General features: G+C 43.7%; 1 protein-coding gene across 3 annotated transcripts in view; it reads right to left on the bottom strand.

The window, feature by feature from the left end:
- Positions 1-18570, bottom strand: part of LIMS1 (LIM zinc finger domain containing 1) — a 74506-nt gene that overhangs the window by 47562 nt on the left and 8374 nt on the right. Inside the window, exon 1 of one of the 3 annotated variants that reach the window (XR_014218613.1) lies at positions 1723-1848. The exons of the other annotated variants lie outside the window; for them this stretch is intronic. The gene's annotated coding sequence lies outside the window, so the exon portion shown is untranslated. Of the gene's footprint in view, positions 1-1722; positions 1849-18570 lie in introns of those variants that run through there. 3 annotated transcript variants of the gene reach the window in all.

Here is an 18570-nt window from a genome sequence, read left to right as displayed (position 1 = left end):
AGCCGCCCAGAGTGGCTGGGGAAGCCCAGCCAGATGGGCGGGGTACAAATAATAAATTATTATTATTACATTATTATTATTGCAGGAAAGTCAAAAGGACACTCAGCTGTAAATCCAAAGTAGAGGGCAGCAGTGGAGGAGCCCTTGGAAACCCAAAATTGTCTGTTTGGTAGGGCTCTGTTCCTTACTAATCAACTTAGGACAAGACCTAAGACAAGTTTTATAAAATATGCACAAGCAAGGACAACACCATTCTTGCAATAGATGAAAAACGTAGACGTGTGGTTTGTTTGAAAAAGTCATTGTAAGCAACAACTGCCTAGCGAAAAAGGATTAAAATGGTAACACAGAGGCAAGGGTGGAAGAAAGCTATTTTCAAGAGCATGGAAAAGCCAAACCGGTTTAATTTATGCCCTTTTGCACTTGCTCCGGGAAAGGACTTTCTTTCGCTTCACAAGCTGCTGCCTGTGAGAATTTATCTTAGCGGCAAGTCCCTACTATCCTGAATCTGCTGTGTCCTCAAAGTCACAAGGAAATTACACTAAACTTACATTAAAAGTTCCACCGAAGTTACAGTGACTTAAACACACATATCTGTGGGCACAAGATTATTTCAAGCAGTACTAGAGAAAAGCCAAAACTGGCTTCCTAAAAGAAACAAACCACGCTGCTGAAATAATCATGCATATATGGCATGATTCAGAGGCCTAGAATGGACAATGACTCACATGCCCAGGGTAGGTAGCACATCCCCAATGCCTGGAGTAGTTTTGAATATGGTTTTAAAAAAATAATAATTAAAAAAACTTCAGAAGTACATGGGGGAGAAAAGCATGTGTCCATATATCTGTGCATGGAGCCCTTAAAAAAAAGGAACTACACCGAAAAGAAGTGCATAGATACTTCCCCAATCCCCGCTCTGTGAAAAACAGCCAGTTTTAGTTTCCTTTGTTATTGAAACTGAATAAACTTGTGCGGGACTAGAAAGGGCTGTACAGTGGTACCTTGGGTTACAGACGCTTCAGGTTACATACGCTTCATGTTACAGACTCTGCTAACCCAGAAATAGTACCTCGGGTTAAGAACTTTGCTTCAGGATGAGAACAGAAATCGCGTGGCGGCAGCGGGAGACCCCATTAGCTAAAGTGATACCTCAGGTTCAGAACAGTTTCAGGTTAAGAACGGACCTCCAGAACAAATTAAGTTCTTAACCTGAGGTACCACTGTACACAAGACTTAATACTACCCTAACAGCATCCTCTGCTCCTCTACCTCCCAACTGCATTTGTAGTTATCAACACACCACTGGCTGAATGGAAGCCCATGGCCAGCATGGTGTGGGAGGGGATGTAAATACCATTGCTTTTCAGAAGTGATTGCCTATGGGCAGCCCAAGTAATCCCAACCCCCCAAGCTATCCTGCAAACTGAATAATATTCCTAAGCGACACAAGATCCAACAAAAGCAGTTGAACAGCTCCCTTTCCAGTCCCCAAAGGGCTTAACGGCAGCAAGTCTCTCAAATGGGACATTATTCAACTAGTCTCACTTCTGTTTAGAACTGTGTGCCTGTGTAGCCTCATTAACGGTTATTTCTGAAATTATTAAACGACACGCCAGGCATGCAAACTGAAAGAAGATTTAGCTTACAAGTACAGAGTTTGCAAGCAAACTGATGGCACCCCTGAATGAAAAGAAATAAATAAAATGCGACAATACTCACGCTATCGCTCTGCCAGCAGCACAAGACCTGTGGAATGGACCAATGCCACATATAGTTTTGTGCCGAATATTCTGTGTTCCACAGCTTCTCTGTGGTCATTACTGGCAGTGGTGATAAAAGGCAGCATGACTTGACAAACCACTTCCTATTATTTTTTTAACGTGGATATGCATCGAAAGCTTCTTTACTTAAAAGAGAGATGCAAAATACGTCTATTGTAGGATTGGAAACATTTCAAACTTTAGTTTCAAACCCCGTGTCCAGAGCAAAGGAAAGCCTCCTCCTCCACGAAAATGGGCCTTTTCTTTCTCTCTACACACAAAAAAACCTCCCCCACCAACCAAAATTATATTTTAAAACACACCAAATTGCAGAATGCACAAAAATGTCTTCATTTCCTACAAAAGCGACACAAAATTTTTGGTGCCAAAGCTATCCAATTATTAGAAGTGCTGGGAAAGGCAGCATTTTTTTTTATCACAGGGTTTTATGGGCATTTCCTTCCAATAATAATAATAATAATAATAATAATAATAATAATAATAATTTATTTATTCCCCAGACGCTCTGGGTGGCTCCCAACAGAATATTAAAAACACGATAAAACATCAAACATTAAAAACATTAGACAGGCTGCCTTCAGATGTCTGCTAAAAGTCAGATAGTTGTTTATTTCCTTGACATCTGATGGGAGGGCGTTTCACAGGGCGGGTGCCACTACTGAGAAGGCCTTTTGCCTGGTTCCCTGTAACCTCACTTCTCGCAGGGAGGGAACTGCCAGAAGGCCCTCAGCGCTGGACCTCCGTGTCTGGGCTGAACGATGAGGGTGGAAATGCTCCTTCGGGTGTAGTGGGCTGAGGCCATTTAGGGCTTTAAAGGTCAGCACCAACACTGTGAATTGTGCTCGGAAACGTTTGCCTCCTTCTTCGCATTCTTGCTTGGAGATCCACATCTTGTGCGTAAGAACTTCATGTACAGCAGCCACCCTAAGTTCCTTGAAGGATATAGATGTTGTTACGTAAAATGAACAGTGGCAAATGGCCCCCCTGGACCTGAAGTGGTAGCGGCTTCTGTAATATGGCAGAAGGAACCAAAGCCCCAAAGGCAGGGGGAGCCAAGGCCAGCTCCGCTGAAGCCACATGTGACCCAGAAGCCCCAAACGTAGGTCTCGGTGGATGTTCTCATATCTTAAGTCCCCTACATCTTTTGCAGTGAAGGGGGCACATCTCTTTTGACTGTGCATTGCAGCTGAGTGAGGCAGCAATTGTTTTTTTTTAGCCTAGTCCACTCCTCAGAATATCCCATCAAGCCTAATTCTTGAGATTGACCAAGTGGAGGAAACCAACATCCACAAGGCTATTTTCTATCAGATATTTCATTATGAGAAGATCCCAAAGACAACTTTCTACAGGTGAGTGCTGGTAGTTACGCATCAAATATATGACCTATAGTTTGATGGTGGTTTTGAAGGGATCCCTTGTAAGAATTACGACAATTCAGAAGGATCCATCAGTTTCTTCCCCTCTTATCTCCCTCTCCCCAGTGACTCTGTTTTCCTTCCTTTAGTCTCCCTCTCTCCCTCCCTCCTTTTCTCCACTCTTGGTTATTCTGCTTTCTGCTCAGGTGCAGATATGAGTCTTGAAAACCACAGAGCTGAAGGAGGATATGGAAAAGAGCAACAGTCTTCCCACTTCCTCTTCCAGCTCTATGTTCTTTTCAAGGAGAGGGGGGGAGAGGGTAGCAACAGTCATGATAAAGGCAGCAATGGCTAGGGAGCAATTGAAGCTTCTCACAAGCATCAGGGAAAGTCCCCGTGGGCACTACTGCAAGCATAGGACCTTGTTGGCAACACCAAAACACAACAATTATAGTGACACTCCTCTGTAAGGTCCTTCATAAATAATGCTTCTGCTGGATTTCACAGCAGAAATGTCACTCTTTTAATTTAAGATTATGAGGTGCTTTAAAGGGTTTGGGGGGTTTTTTTAGGTGGAGGAAGCAGGGAATGTGTTTATTTGTTAAATTAGTTAAAAAGCTTGCTTTTTGAATTGCATTGCTCTTCTACACTCAGAATAACAAAGTTAACTGAATATAAATTAAATAGGGACTTGAACAGTCCCTCAATGGAAACGCTCAATACTTTTAAAATCTTTGGGCATGATGCAGCTTTAAAAAAAAATCATATAATCCTATTAGTTTTCATGGGATAATTAATTATATGCTTTCCACTTATCAGCAAGACTAAAAGCAGCCTTACTTTGGTTGCATTCCCCACATAATTCATAAGGCGCAATTTTACAAACATGCTGCCTATTAAAAGCCTATTCCTTTAAAATACAAAGTTCTGTTGTGCCTAAACTTCATAAGCCAGCCCCATTCTAATTATTTCAACAGAAGCAGGCAGGAAAGACAGGATGTTGCTTCACAATGACACTAAAAAAATTTGTGGTTTCAAGGAAAATGAAGACAAACTTACACTGCAAGGCAACTATGGCACCAGTGCCGTTAAATTTTATTTATTACTAATTTTTACCCACCCTGTCTGGAGCAAGTTCTGCAAAGCTTCATAGGTGGCAGCTTTCAAGCCATTTGCTTTGGAGTCACCCTTAAAGCCAGTGGAATAAATGGTAAGAAGTTCAAGGATCACAGTGCTGATTATGTAGAGTAACAAAGTCAAGCTCTCCGAGACTGGTTTTGCGGTATGAGACAGGAAAGGGCAAATATTTAGCCTGGTAAGACAGTACAAAGTCCGGCTGCCTCAACTCTGCCTCAGAATATCTCTTTGCCAAAAATGCATGAATGAAGCAGCTTGCACAGGGCATATTGGCATTGCTATGTTGGCTTAAGGCAGGTGTGGGGAACCTTTAGCCCTGCAGATGTTGCTGAACTACAATTCCCATAATCCACAGCCTGTCATGACGCCTGAATCCAGCAGGGATCTGGATACAGAATCAGAGGCTGCAAAGGAATTGGGTCTGGGCCAAGGAGTGGACTGTGGGGCCCAGGCCCACTGTGCATGCAGTGGTTGGACAAGAACTCCCCAAGTTTTCTCAAAGGAGAGGCATTACCTTGGACACAAACGCATTAAACAGCTGTGCTTGCTTTTGTTTAAGCTACTTACTCACTCAAGAGATGCCAGAGGTCCAACCTTGGGAGTTCCAGCATCAGACCAGAACACAGCATAGGCTGAAGCAGGACCCAAAGGAGAACTCTAGCAACTTGTGGTTTTCACCTCAGGAGTTCCCTCTGCTGAAGAGACAAGCCACCACTCAAATGAAAAAGCAGCTTGTTTCTTCTGCAGCGGGGCCTTATGCAGCAAAACATGGGCTCCCACTCGTGTCTCTTTTCCTTATAACAGGAGTCTGTCAAAACATCGTTCTGAGAACTGGAAAGAGCCGTATTTCGCAACACCGTCCCTCAATTATATGCTTGGCTGCGCTAGCATATTTCTTCTCGGTAAAGGCATAGTCCTCTTACTCAACCTATGCAGGAAATTTTCTTTGCCTTAAGGACATGAATTCCTGTCCTTATCACCCAGAGAAGGGTGAGGCCACATAGCTAGCCACCACTTGAATCAAAATTATTTGCTTTATTTTAACACTCTTTCGGAGCGCTGTACTGCTGAAACACTTTTAAGCCATCCCCAATGGCATCTGCAAGAGCTGTGCTGAAGATGCAAACTGGTGTGGCGGTGGAGTTTTAGACACACAAAGGATGTGGCAAGTCATGTGTCACAGTCCGGTTTACGGGCGGTCGAAGTCCCGGCTGAGGACGTCGGGACCGGGGGCAAGATGGTGGGGTGGGAGCAGGAACGGGAGTCCAGAAGCCAGGGGTCCGAGGGTCAGGAAGCAGAGAGTCACGGAGTCAAGGGTCCGGGGGCCAAGAAGCAAGGAGTCAAGAAGCCAAGATCCAAGGATCAGGACGCAAGAAGCCAAACGCAGCAAGGCAGGAAACAAGTTGCTGTGACAAAGAGCCGAAGGGAAATGCTGCCTTTATATCCCTTCCCAGCTCTTGCCAGCAGGTGCAGTGAGTTATCATGCAGCCTCACCTGTGAGGCCGTGCCTTGCCTCCCCAGAACAAACTCAGGAAGGCCCCAGTCCTGCGAAGCCCTACTGGTCACAGGGCCTGGCTCCTGCACACACTCCTGACATCATGTGTCTCCTTTGGGTGCCATGATGTGGCTGGCGGGGGATGCTTGGCAAAGCTCTGCAGCTACCACTACAATATACAGTGGTACCTTGGGTTACATACGCTTCAGGTTACAGACTCCGCTAACCCAGAAATAATACCTCAGGTTAAGAACTTTGCTTCAGGATGAGAACAGAAATTGTGCTGCAGCGGCGCGGCAGCAGTGGGAGGCCCCATTAGCTAAAGTGGTGCTTCAGGTTAAGAACAGTTTCAGGTTAACGAACGGACCTCTGGAATGAATTAAGTACTTAACCCGAGGTACCACTGTACATTTCAGCCTGAGGAATCTCACACCAACTACATACTTTTGATTATGTGGCCAGCCCAGTCTGTGCTATCTTCTGCACATTTGCTGAAGAGCTCTGAGTATGTAGGTTATAAGGATTGCCCTACTATAGAACTGCCTCTTTGTTATGAAATATAGCATCTTTTACAGCCCATAAACACATGCAGATGATGAGCAGATAGGGCTCAGAGGTCAACAGGAAAAAGATTTGTACTATTGAATAAGCAGAACCTTGGGAGAAAGCCACATGTCTGGCAAGATAGGCAAGGGCCAATTCTTACTTTACATAAAAAATAAAATTCAGGCATCCCCGATGATGTGAAAGGCACCCCTCCCTTTTAAAAGCTTCCCTTGGAAGCAATGGCCCGATCCTTTCTCAGATGTTACTCCTGAGTTTCTAAAAGAGATCCGTGACCAATTCTAACAGATTTCCCCTCCCGATATATTTGAATATTTTGTACTACCGAGGTACGCACACCCAAGAATGAAAGGGAAAGTGAGAATCACCCTGGAGGTATGGTAAGGCATTGCTGCAACAACGCTGTCTTTCCACAGGTACAGGTAAAATAATCTGTGATGCCAGATAGATCCACTTTTACTGTAACTTCCACAATCCTATCACTGGGTGCCATCACTGCAGAAGCTATGAAAAGGAATGCAACGGAAACAGGCCTGACTGAGAATGTCACAGGTCTCTGATGCCATCCTAAGGTCAGGTGAATCAACAAGCATAATATGTGTTACTCAGATCACGGCCTAGTTAATTCCATGCCACACAAATGCTATCTGTTCATCCTATATCAACAACAGCTCTCTGAGGCAGATTAAAGCCTTGGTATTTTGTAATGAACCAGCTGCATTCAGAAACATGGCTGAAGTCTACAAGAACTTAGAAATCTTATCTACTTCCTGTGTATATTTCTAAATTCCCTTTGAAACTGTGTTACGAGGCACAAAGCTGTAGATCGCTTATTTGCACTTTTGCAAATGTAGAGGATAAAACAAAAGACTCATACATTCAAAAAGCATTATGTATCACCTTTTAGTTCTAGTCTAAAAGGAAAATACTGTTAACGCTTTCAAAAGATGCAAATGTAAATTAAAGCTGACTAACCTTACAAAATACAAAGAGCAATGAGATAAATAATAGCCTCAGCTTTGTAAGTTCTTACAAGAATCTAGACATCAAACTGTATAGAATGAATTAAATGCCAATTGCTTAAGACACTACCTGCATTGACTGCAACTATATGCATTTGTTGAATAGCCAAGTTTTGCATGTGGCTCAGAATTAGCATCTCTTCTATAGGCCTGGGAATTTTAAGATTATAACCTTGCTAAATGGGAAGGAAGCATAATGAATAGTGATCTGTCATGCTAGTTTGTAGTATCTGTCAATAAGTATAACATGTGTGTCGTAAACGCTAAATGTATATCATAACAGATATACATTGTATATTCCGAATGACGAGCGGCACCTGAAACCATCTACCTGTTCTGCCTTAACGATTCGAAAGGTTGCAGAATCTGTCTGTTACAAAGAGATGTAAGCCAGGACAAAGACACTGTCTTACCTGGTTGTGAAGAATGCATATCATAATGGCCTCATTGCTAAAGTCTCAATTTCCCCCTTTTAATTGCCATCCCTGGAAAGTGGCAATTTCCAGGCAGTTTGTACGTTCCATTCTTTTGTCGAATCCTATTTTGTTCAGGTCAGAAATAAGGTATCGCTCTTATTCAGAGCATGTTCAAGCCATAACCAGCTGCCCAGCGGTGCCAAATTCTGATGCCGGGCCTGGGGTCACACTTGGCTTTCTTGGGAATGGTATCTGTGTAGGAAATTGTTATGTGTGAGTAGAAATGAGCTTCTCTGGGGTCAAATGGGGCAGCCGATCTCTACATCAAAACAAGGAAAACCTATTACTTCTTGCTAGCACTTATCTCTCCAGCAGATGGAACCAGAGGTCTATCATATCTGTTGCCTTTATACTATTTCAGAAATTTAGTCTGCAATCTTAAACACACCAGTTAGAGTGTGAACGGGGCTTCCTTCTGAATTTACATGCTTAAGATCATGCTATCTAATAATCTGATTCTCAAATCTGGGTCCCTTTTTTATTTTCGCCTTGCAGTTCTTTAAGGTAAATGTAAAGGTAAAGGGACCCCTGACCATTAGGTCCAGCCGTGACCGACTCTGGGGTTGCGGCGCTCATCTCACTTTATTGGCCGAGGGAGGCGGTGTACAGCTTCCGGGTCATGTAGCCAGCATGATTAAGCTGCTTCTGGCAAACCAGAGCAGCACATGGAAACGCCGTTTATCTTCCTGCTGGAGCGGTACCTATTTACCAACTTGCACTTTGACGTGCTTTCGAACTGCTAGCTTGACAGGAGCTGGGACTGAGCAATGGAAGCTCATCCCGTCATGGGGATTCGAACCTCCGACCTTCCGATCAGCAAGCCCTAAGCTCTATGGTTTAACCCACAGCGCCACCCGCGTCCCTTCTTTAAGGTAGTGTGGCCAAATTACGCAAGAGCTCCAACATGGGGCGAAAGGGGATTTCAGCAGATGTAGCTTGTCATATTTTTTCCCCAGCTGATCGACCTATTTTAAGAACAATAATACGTGCATGCCTTAAGGCAAAGCACGTTTGCTCAACAGACACATACTCAACTGGAAGTCTAGACACCCATATAACAAAGCAAAATTAAATTACGTCACCATCATCTTTCCAGAAGCAATTTTTAAAGAAAACCATTGAAGTCACTGACAGAATCATAGCAGAAATGCAAAGTGTTGCCAGTCTAGGATTACTGGCACTATCCCACCACAGACAGCATCACTTCTTTTCAGCATTCAATAGGAAGTTTAAAATGCACTGAATTTTCTAGCAAGTTTTACTTAAGCTACAAAAAGTGGGAGCTTTATATAGTGTGTGGTTTATAAAGTTTGATGTTAAGCTCCTTCTCTCCATCAATGTCATACCCATTTTGCCGCTTTTAAGATTTCAAAATAAGAAACAATACATTTGTGGAGTACAAAATCAGTGTTTCCTTTTCTGTTCTCTAGAGCGGTGGCGTTTTTTGGAAAGAAGAGACCCACACTCACCTACCCCCCTCTCAATTTTGCGCAGTTTCTCTTTCTAAATAAAAAAGAAGCCTCTCATTAGAACAACACTTTGCAGAATCCCTACTTTTCCTAATGACAGAAATGAGGGCATTTATTTACCCAGTTAAAGGGGGGAATGAAGGGACCCAATACAACAAGTTAACCCCTTCCTCCTCCACCACAGACATGACCAAAACCACAGATCCCAACCTCCCTGCTAATGGAAGTGTCCACTGGCACAAATGGGGGTTTCCCTCCCAGGGCCAACAGCAGCTGCAGGAGGGTGATTTTTGTCAGGGCAACAGCAGGGGAGGGGAGGGGTTAACTTCACTGGAATACTTTGTCCCCCACAGATGGGTTTGCCGCATTGGCAAAGTGCTCCCTCTCTCCTAGTCCTAATTCTTCCCCATCCAAGATTATATAATAACAACAGCAACAACAATTTATTATCTGTACCCTGCCTATCCGGCTGGGTTGCCCCAACCACTCTGGGCAGCTTCCAGCATTTATAAAAACATTAAACCTTTAAAAGCTTCACCTTATGGAAGACAATAATAATCCCCTTTGCCCCTTTTCCTTACTGTCATGCCAAGAGCAGATTAGTTGGTTCACTAGAGGCTTTCCTTCCTTGTGCCCAAAGGCTTCCTGGCTGGACTCCCAGAGCCCAGAGACACAGACTCCGAGTCCAACACTCTTCCCACTAGCTTGGCAGCCTACACACTCCCCATTTCTTTATCTCCCGACTACTTCTCCTGAAGCTGCTTCACTGCAGCTCTGGCTAATATCTGGTCCATCAAAGCCTCTCGCAGCCTCTGTCAGGGTAGGGGAGAGACCTTACAGCTGAGGTATAGCATGGGATGCTCTCCGTTCTCACAAATTTAGAAGAAGAAAGGAGATTCTGAGCATTTATTTATTTTATATTCTTCCCTTCCTCGCAGGGTGGTTCGCAGAATAAAACACAAGCAAATCGTTAAACCAAAACAACGAAACAATAACACACCCCCACACCTCACTCACAGACATGATTGAAAAGCTATAGGATATGAATCAGCCCAAGGCCTGGTGGAAGAGGAACATTTTCGCCTGGCACCTAAAATACAGTGGTACCTTGGGTTACATACGCTTCAGGTTACATACGTTTCAGGTTACAGACTCTGCTAACCCAGAAATAGTACCTCAGGTTAAGAACTTTGCTTCAGGATGAGAATAGAAATCGTGCTCCAGCGGCGCGGCGGCAGCAGGAGGCCCCATTAGCTAAAGTGGTGCTTCAGGTTAAGAACAGTTTCAGGTTAAGAACGACCTCCAGAACTTAACCTGAGGTACCACTGTATATATAATGAAGGTACCAAGGGAAGCTCCCTGGGAGAGTATTCCACAAACGGGGAGCCGCTAAACATCAGGGAGAGCTTTCTGGCGGTTAGTGCGGTTTGACATGTGTGACATGCGCGTGACATCATGCAGCTGTCAAATGCATGGGATGTCATGCATGCAGCACATGTGTGTCATCGGGAAGAGGCTGAGCATGGGGCCCAGCATGTCTGGTGGCTCCTCGTCTCTTGCACTCAGGAGGAGCCGGCCGCTGAAGCCACACAGTTGGACGCCCAGCCTCCTTCTAAACATCAGCAAGGACTTTCTGGTGGCAAGAGCTACTCAGCAGTGGAATGGACTCCCTTGGAAAGATGGTTTTTAAGCGGACGCTGGATGGTCATCTGTCATGGATGCTTTAGGTGAGATTCCTAAATTGCAGGAAGTTGGACTAGATGACACTCAGGGTCCCTTTCAACTTTGCAAGTCTGTGATTTTAGGACTGCCCCGTTTCCTACTCTTGAGGGATATTGCAGTTAAAAGGATTTGCGAGAGCCTAGAACTCAAAAGATGCAGTCTCTGAAGGTCCAGCCTCAGGATTTGGCAGCTTCTCAGGTGTCCACCACTGCCGTCCGGTAAGGTATATGGCAGACATTGAGGTGTCAAATGATGTTGCCCAGGAGTCAGGCTTTTTTCTGTGCAAAGTTATACCTGTAGCTCTGACAAAGTTACCCTGATTGCATCCTGTGCATAACAATATTTTGTTATCAAGAGTCAGTCTTCACTCTGTTTACCTGCCTAGTATTTACAGAAGAAGTGGCTTCATACAATATACCACCAAAAAAGGAAACAAGGAACACTTTCCTTGCCTTATACATCTATAAAGTCAGAAAAGGAAAAGGTAAAGGGACCCCTGACCGTTAGATCCAGTTGTGGACGACTCTGGGGTTGCGGCGTTCATCTTACTCTATAGGCCGAGGGAGCCGGTGTTTGTCCGCAGACAGCTTCTGGGTCATGTGGCCAGCATGACTAATCCACTTTCTGGCGAACAAGAGCAGCGCACAGAAACGCCGCCGGAGTGGTACCTATTTATCTACTTGCATTTTGACGTGCTTTTGAACTGCTAGGTTGGCAGGAGCAGGGACCGAGCAACAGGAGCTCACCCCGTCACGGGGATTCGAACTGTTGACCTTCTAATCGGCAAGCCCAAGAGGCTCAGTGGTTTAACCCACAGTGCCGCCCGCATCCCTATAAAGCCAGAAATTCTCTCCCAAATAACCATTTGTGCAGAACTATTTTGTAGGACAAAAGTGTTATGTGAGATTTAATCAATCAATCAATTGGTTTTAACTTAGAAATGAAGATTTCTTTTGCGGGCTGTAAACCTTAGTAATCTCCTTTTTAAAACGCCACCGTGCTGGTAAAGGGTTATTTTCTATGGAAAAGAGATGAATCCAAAGCCGTCTGCCCATAACAGATTTGGAATGAGCAACTATAACTTCACAGTATGACTCAATTATTCTTGAAAACTTGCTTCTATTATACTGCTGCTACCCAAACCTTTCTCACTTTACAATGTCAAAACAAAATAGATTTAGTTCTTTAATATGAGTAAATGCTCTCTTAGTCATGCCGTTCCTTTGGGCTATAACATATTTCATCCTTAATCACACCCATTTATTCTAATATTCCTAACAAATGCATTTCCACATCAGTTCCCCCCCCCCTTTTTATCCCTTTATGGGAAGCCGTTTCCTGTGCACTGAAAGCTAATTGCAAAAAGGAAAGGAAAGTTAATTACTACAGGAAAGATAATCCGCAAAGCATTTCTCTGTGAACATAGCATTTAACTACCAATACTACCAAAAAATAAAAAATAAAAGCATGGGAGAAAGGTTTTATATGCACACTTCTGACTCTTTATGCGATCATAAATCCAAGCAGAAAATACAACCACATTTACTCCAATCCACAAAATGCATAAGAGTGTTTTTGGGACTCCAGGCACATAGGAAGGCAATGACAGGCTGGTGGTTTTCTTGAGCCAAACATGCAATTTCACTGAAGTTCCCACCCAAGTAGCAGTGTGGTATCATAACAGCAGAACAGCCATGCCAGCAACATGCCAGCTTGGCAGAAAAACTCCCTAAGCACAAAGAAGGTGGGGCAAAGGCTTTTAAAGAGAGCGTTCTCTGTGCAGATCCTGCCACTCTCCATTTGTTACAACTTGCAATCCTGCTTCTGAGCTATTGAGATGCCCATGATGAAAAATCCTAAATGGCTCCAACTGCACACAATGCTGTTACAGCTACGCTGATGTCAGTCCGGCTGGGAGAGTACTTGGGAGCATCATTTAAGCCACTGTGAAATCCCCACAGTAACACAGCACCTTTGAAGAGACTTCAGAAAGCACAACTAATCCAGAACGCAGGAGCAAGACTAATGAAATCATATCACACCTGTCCTGCAAACGTTACACTTGGTACCAACTTGCTTCTGGGCATCATTGAAGGTGTTGATGAAGACCTTTTCAAGGCCTAAAAGCCTTAGGTTCAGGATAGTTTAGGGACCACCACCTGTCCTTATCTGGAGAAGACTTTCTCTGTTTCTCATCACCGGTAGAGGCTCAGTTGTCAGGGAATAGAGAAGTTGCCCCTGTAGCTGCACCTAAATTGTGGGACTCCTACCCTGGGAAGTCAAGTTGGCTTCCTCTTTTATGTTTGGGCAGGTGCTTGTTATAATAGAGTTATAGGTTTCCATCCAATGCTTTCAATCTGCTCCACACTCCTGTATCACACTGTACTGTATGTTATAGCTGATTTCAATGGTTGTTAGCAGGCAACAAAAAGGACAGGAAATACAGTTTTACGTAGATAAAATTAATTAATCAAGATTACATGCTAGACTATTTCAGGATTTGGAATTAATTGTGTTTATAATGTACAGAGAAGAAACCCAAATGATGAGAAACGAAGTGATTTCAGAAATACGAAATCTTATGCAAGAAGTATTGAATTGAGCTGGAGTTGCATAAGTACCCAAGAGAGGAAGATTAAGTTGGAAGAAATTACTTGCCCCAGCATCACACAGGATGCCTAGGATCTATAAGGTCAATGGTATGTCACCAGAGTCTCATACACACTGTTGTAATGCCTACTTACAACCTAGTGCTGTGTTATTTGTTAACTAGCTCGTGGACAGAACCGTGTTATAGCAGTAGAGTGTTATCGTGTCAGTGGAAAGGAAGCAGCATTGCTCCTATGAAAGCACATGCACAACGATTTAATTTTTTTAAAAAGATGCAATATGATTACACTACCTGCAACAACATCTGGTAGTACATCACTTCTTCTGATCATAAAATGGGTGTGTTAGGTGTAGAGCCTCAAATTGCAAGGAGGGCAGGTTGCAGGATATACGGGGCGTTTACCAGGGCTGGGAGACTAAAGAAAAGCAAAACATTTGCCCCTTGTTTCCCTTCAACCTTGGGTCCTTGAGAATCGGAACTGGGTCTAGAGTAGTGTTTCCCTAACTTGGGTCTTCAGCTGGTTTTGGACTACAACCCCCATCATCCCTAGCTAGCAAGACCAGTGGTCAGGGATGATGGGAACTGTAGTCTGAAAACAGCTGGAAACCCAAGCTTGGGAAACACTGGCCCAATTCCCCAGCTCAAGATCAGTCACAATTTAAAAGAAGTTTGGGTAGGGAATTAGCTTTGGGGGCCACATTTCCTCCTAGGCCACTTCTCCACACACACCCCACACACCTGTTATACAAGTCGTACAGTTATAGATATTAAATATTTAATATATGAAAACACCATGTACAAAAGGCAAGGTCTCTCATGGTGTCTTTGCAGCATCCACTAGATTGTTCTGTAACCTTAATCAACCTTTCAAGAAAACCCTAAAACCATTCAAGTTCCTACCTACTGTGTCTCCATTAAAATATGGTTTTGGAAAGAATATCCTTTATAATGCTGCATTACACAACACTGCAAACATCAATGCAGAGGACCAATTCCGTCTGCACTCTTCAGCCGTGAGCTCCAGCAAGAGAAATCACGAAAGCTTTCCAAAGCTGAGGCCTGCACTGCCACCAAGTAGCAAAAATATGATAAACAAAAGCAACCAATCAAAAGAAAGAGAACAGGATAAAGCTTGAAAAGAAAGGGAATTAACAAACAGATTTGAAATGGGCATAGATGCAGGAGACATCTTCAGCAGCTGCTACAAAAATGCAAGAAATGTTTTACAGTGGTTAACCTCCTAAGAAGATACCACCTCTTTTGCGGTCAGTGTGTCTTTGTACTTCCAAGATAGGCAGGTAGAGATTAAAAAAAACATGGCAGTAACCCAAGCAGCAATTTGGTAGCTTGGATTTCTTTCAAATTCTATCTAACTGACAGTGCACATTCGCCTAAAAGCAGTAAAGTAGTCTGATGCTCTGCATAGCAACTTTCCTGGTTGGGAGATGAAGAAAAGGAGCTGTCAGCATCTGTTTCTAAAAAAGGGGAGTGGTGAAGGGATAAAGGTTAAGGTAAAGGGAGTCCTGACCATTAGGTCCAGTCGTGGCCGACTCTGGGGTTGCGGTGCTCATCTCGCTTTATTGGCCGAGGGAGTTGGCGTACAGCTTCTGGGTCATGTAGCCAGCATGACTAAGCCACTTCTGGCAAACCAGAGCAGCATACAGAAACGCCGTTTATCTTCCCGCCAGAGTGCTACCTATTTATCTACTTGCACTTTGACGTGCTTTCGAACTGCTAGGTTGGCAGAAGCAGGGACCGAGCAACAGCTCACTCATCGCAGGGATTTGAACCACCAACCTTCTGGTCGGCAAGTCCTAGGCTCTGTGTTTTAACCCACAGCGCCACCCGCATCCCTGAAGGGATACTTAAGCCAAAACTACCTTTCCCAGCTTCGTCATGCAAACTAACATTCTTTTTGTCAAAATCAAAAGATAACTTGTTTCAAAGTGACGTGGCACCTCTGGGCAATGGAGAAGGGCTATGAAGACATCTGGAAGAATTGCAAAGTGTTTTCCAAAGAGATAATCCTTAAGATGAGCTGCAGACAGATAAATCAGGCCTGCAGACTTGCAACCTGCCAAGTCAAATGCAAACTACCACTAGAGTATTATGATATTATACCAGCTGCTCTTTGCAGCCCTAGGCAGACAGTATGAACAGGAAAGACCCTGGTGGGCTGCCATATTTTGCTGGAGGGCTGGTACATTGTGCAGGCCCAAGATAAATGGATGAAATGAAAACTTAGGTTCATTGAAACCCCACTGTCCTGCAACAATGCAAGATGAGAACATGAGTGTTAGGCTCTTTGCTCAGGTGCGGGAGGGTATCTTGTCTGCATGCAGGGTGTACATGCAATGAGGCTAAGCTTACTAGCAACTCTGAGCTTCATCCCAAAAGCTCCTGAGAGGTCCACTTTCTGTGGTATGATGCTGTCACAAAAGGCCAAGAATTAGAATTTTCACAGCAATTCATTCTGGGGAGCCTTGTGCAAAAACTACAATGCCAGATGGCTTCATGTGATTTATTTGTTTTAAAAGAGAAGCACCTGACGCCGAATAGCAGCAGCAAACAAAATCTGTTTCTATCATTATCACATAGTCTGGAATTTGGAAATTAAAGCCAGTCAGCCATGAGTCTGTTTGCTCCTACTAGCGTGGCCCATGATCACTTTCAGGACAGCAATGTGTTTCAGAAGGCAGCCAGGGCTGTTGGCACTGTGTAAAAATCGCTTCTAGTACTGGAAGAAAAAAATCCCATTCCTGAAGGGAACACCCACTCTGGAATTTGCTGAAGAGGAATACTTAAGAACAACCAACAGAAAAAGGAAGGAGTGGTCCTATTTTGTTGCTCCCTTCTTCTTGGCATTGTATTAGCAACAGCCCCTGGACAGTAGCAATGGAAGGAATTCTTGAATGAAGAGGGTGGAGAAAGACAACATGTTCTTAGAATCCTTATATTTAAATATGAAACAGCTTTACTCACAGAGTCAGAAGACAGAGAGAATGTCTCCGATAAAAGTTGAGTTAAGCAGCAACTGATATCACACGGGTGGAAAAAACCATTTTGGAGATCAGGAGATCAAAACATATAGTTTCCAGCTTCTTGTGCTGCAAACTCTGTACAGTGGGTACCTCGGGTTAAGTACTTAATTCGTTCTGGAGGTCAGTTCTTAACCTGAAACTGTTCTTAACCTGAAGCACCACTTTAGCTAATGGGGCCGCCTGCTGCTGCCGCGCCACCGGAGCACGATTTCTGTTCTCATCCTGAAGCAAAGTTCTTAACCCGAGGTACTATTTCTGGGTTAGCGGAGTCTGTAACCTGAAGTGTATGTAACCTGAAGTGTATGTAACCCGAGGTACCACTGTAGTTCTTAAGCCTAGGCATATTCCCCAAACCTCTCTCCAGCTTGGTTTTCATCAAGGTGAAGATTATCTGGGCCATACCACTTCAGGCAAGAGTTCACATTGACTGAGCACACATTCAAAAAAGGAAAATCTTCCAGAGAAAACTAGGTGTCAGGAAGAAGAGCTCTAGCTTAGCTTTTGCTGTGTGCAATTCCTGTTGCACGGAGAAGCATTCAAGCAGGCTGAAGTGGTATAGTCTTGACACAGGGCTACCACTTCAGCTATGAAACAGGTAAAGCAATAACAAAAAGATATTGCCTCTGTGAGTGCAGAAGGTATCTCTTATCACTAAGTAAGCATAACTCATTCCTGCACTAATGGGTTCTAGGGCAGAGAATGTTTCTTGTACTTCCCCTTTTAAAACACAAAAACACTGAAGACCCATAGCAACTAGCACCACCCTAGCAAAGGACATATCTACTTCCAAAAGGAAGTCTGCAAGAGGTCCGCCATCACCTCGCCCCCATTAGTCACAAGCCACACATGCTGAGATGCTGCCACATCAACTATTTGCATGAGGTTTAAGAGCTGAAAATGAGCATGGCCTGCAGCTAAGAAGTTCCTGTTTTGTTGCTGCGTGTTTGGGCGATAGGAGGAATTGCAGTGGACTAGAAAGAAACAAGTTTTGCACAGCGACTCATGAACACCCAGTTAAATTTTCAAAAGGAAGTTCTTTATGACTACCTATCTTTTCAATATATCTTAAGAACAATTTGCATTTTTTAAAAAGGCTATAGCACCAAAAAAACCCCACAACCTATTGATCCACTACTGTAATGGCCAGCACAGGAACACAGCGGCTAATCTCTTAATTCTGAATAAGAAATCGGAAGTAAGCCCCTGGATTTGACTGTGTCATCCCCACAGTCTGTCCCCTTCCAGGAGTGAATTCACTGTTCCTGCCTTAGCTACAGTTAAGCAGCACATCAGTTCTTACATTAGCTGTGATCTGGTTAAAACTAACCAGGTTTCTTACTTAACAAACTGGTGAAAAGGATCATGGATACGATCCTGAACACAGATTAAGTGCATCCGAGTACTGTACACAGTTAAATCTTGAATGCAGGAGGCAAATATGCTGGAATGAACTGGAGTGAATTGTTCCAACTCTACAGATTGGCACTAAAATCACAAACTGTTTAACATGAATTAAATAAGGAGGTTTCTCAGCAACATTTTCTCAGCACAGTACTCAGCACTCTTTTGACAATATACTCTACAAACTTTAGAGCTCATGGGGGGCGGGGCGGGTAAGCCTAACAGAAATATTTTTTTTTTAAGCATCTTAGAAAAACATCACCATGCAGCTTGAGCCTTGAACAAAGTACTGTTCTTCCCGGCTCTCAGCTTAGCTTTAAGTGTATGGTAATGTGTCTGCGTAAACGGCAAAAATGTTCCCAAGAGCACCACAAACACAAAGGGGAAGCTCTCAGCCACAATGTTTATCCATCTTCTGAGTGGTAACAACAATATATTGATCTCCCCAACACCCTCGTGCAAGTACAATTCAATTAAAATGGAGGTAACATTG

This window comes from Podarcis vaucheri (assembly GCF_965113315.1).
Source record: "Podarcis vaucheri genome assembly, chromosome: 4".
Lineage (NCBI taxonomy): Eukaryota > Metazoa > Chordata > Lepidosauria > Squamata > Lacertidae > Podarcis > Podarcis vaucheri.
Note: the sequence above shows the minus strand (reverse complement) of the source record. Positions and strands in the feature narration are given on the sequence as shown.